This window comes from Salvia miltiorrhiza, chromosome 6 (genome assembly GCF_028751815.1).
Source record: "Salvia miltiorrhiza cultivar Shanhuang (shh) chromosome 6, IMPLAD_Smil_shh, whole genome shotgun sequence".
Classification (NCBI taxonomy): domain Eukaryota; kingdom Viridiplantae; phylum Streptophyta; class Magnoliopsida; order Lamiales; family Lamiaceae; genus Salvia; species Salvia miltiorrhiza.
Genome location: NC_080392.1, coordinates 29,625,893 through 29,627,993, shown reverse-complemented (window position 1 = coordinate 29,627,993; position 2,101 = coordinate 29,625,893). Strand labels below are relative to the sequence as shown.

The 2,101-nt window shown below is 42.7% G+C and overlaps 1 non-coding gene across 1 annotated transcript; it reads right to left on the bottom strand.

Moving 5' to 3' along the window:
- Window positions 1-1,616: 1,616 nt before the first annotated feature.
- On the bottom strand, window positions 1,617-1,722 carry LOC130991120 (small nucleolar RNA R71). The gene has a single exon (XR_009091083.1). It is a non-coding gene; the product is annotated as a small nucleolar RNA R71 (small nucleolar RNA).
- Window positions 1,723-2,101: the final 379 nt, after the last annotated feature.

Here is a 2,101-nt window from a genome sequence, read left to right as displayed (position 1 = left end):
CTATTGCCTTTAGAATTCTTCTTTGCATGGCAACTTCCGTGGTGATCCTTAAGAATTTGAAGTCTATAAATAGGGCCATACTTTTCATTGTAATAATGAATCTTTTGCCCTAGTTTTAGACGCCACCTTGCGATTTGTTGGCATCAAAAGCTTAGGAATTTCATTGCTTTCTTAGTTCAAGGTTTTTAGTATTCTAAGTTAGATTTTAATTTCGTTTTTAGTTTAGTTCTTGGATTGTGATCGAGTGACACGATTATACGTTCAAGACAGTTACGGTATTTAGTATTTAAATTCAATTTACTTTCGTTTAATCATGTTTACATTTTTCGTTTATGCTTTCTTTTCAATTATGCAATTTAAATTATGCACTTTAGTTTCACGCCTAGATTAGAAGTCTCTAAATTTACAAGTCTTTAATTTCTTAAGTTAGGTTTAATTCGAGTTGTTTAAATTATTGCCTAGGATAAGTTTAAGTTCAATTTACGTTTAAGTTTAAGTTACGTTTTTAAATCAAAACCATTACTGCTTTCTTTTATTGCTTTTTCTTACGATACCACTAAAAGCCCTTAAAGACCTTCCTTGAGAGATGACACTGGGTCAACTTACCATCACTAGGATGTCATTGTTCTATTGCAAGTCAACTTAGAGGTGTTTCTAGTTGAGTCAAATTTGGGCGCCGTTGCCGGGGATAGTTTTAGGCGTTTTAGTTGTGTCGTTTTTACTTGCTTTATTTAATTTCTGTTTTTAAGTTTCTTCCACTCGGTGCGTTTAATCCGTTTGTTCAGTGTTGTGCATGCAGGGACGCCGTAGTCTTAAAGGCAAATTGGTGTCTCCTTTGTATAGTACGAGCGAAGGGATTTTCAGGAAGAATAGCTGCAAGGGAGTGATCGGGAACGACAGAGCAGATGGTTCAAACTCCAGTTCTGATGGAGAAACACGTGACAAAACTGAAGAGTTCTTCTCTGACTCTGAACCTGAAGTTCCAGAGCAGACTGTAGAAGAGGAAGAAGCCAGCTCTGTCAAGTCCTACTCTGATTCTGAACTACCCGAGCAGAGCGCAGGAGATGAGGAACTAGATTCGCCAGCTAGCTCTGACTCAGAGCCTTCAGAGAAGTCAACGAGAGAGGACGTCAGCTCTGCCGATACAGAGCACCCGACAGCCACGGCAAAACACACTAAAGAGGAGGAGGCCAGCTCCGCCAATTTTTGCACCAAGCAGAATTTAAACAAGGAAAAGAAGGAGATGGCCAAGAACACGGAATATATGGGAGACTTCACCAGGCCGGTAATTGGAGATACCAACACGTCGGCAATCGTGCTCCCCGCTGCTGTGAGAAACTACAATCTCAAACCTAATGATTCGAATCTGCTGCCGGTATTCCACGGGATGCCAAGCGAGGATGCGCTGCAATTCATCCGGGATTTTTGCACACAAGTGCAAACAATCCCTCTACTTACTCTTACGGAGGATCAACTCAAGCTCAAGTGCTTCCCCTACGCACTTAAAGACCGGGCGAGGATGTGGATGCTATCTCTGCCGCCCAACTCTATCACTACGTGGGGAGATGCTTGTGAAAAATTCATGCTGAAATACTACCCAAGTCACAAGACACAGGAGCTGAGAACGAAAATAATGGAGTTCACCCAAGGAGCGGACGAACCTTTCCATGAAGCTTGGGAAAGATATGAAGAACTCATCCGCCAATGCCCTCAACATCAGTTCACTAATGTCATGTTGATGCAGTTCTTCTACGATGGGTTAGTACAAACTGCCCAATTTATGGTGGATAGCACGGCAGGAGGAAACATAGCTCGGAAGACAGCTGCAGACCTGAAAGAAATTTTCAAGACCTTGGCCGAAAGCTCCCAACAGAAGTCCGTCCGTGGAAGAAGAGTTGAAGCCAGTGCTGTGACAAATCAGTTCGAGATGCAGCAACAATTGGCTTCGATCATGCGAGAAGTTCAACAGCTCAAGATGGAAAAGATGGAAAATTCTCCAGTTCAGAGCTCAGCGCCGCCGATGATAACTCAACCGAATCCAGCTCTGCCAATGTCAACTCCGCAGAACCCAGCCATACATTATGTTGAGCCGTGTGGTATC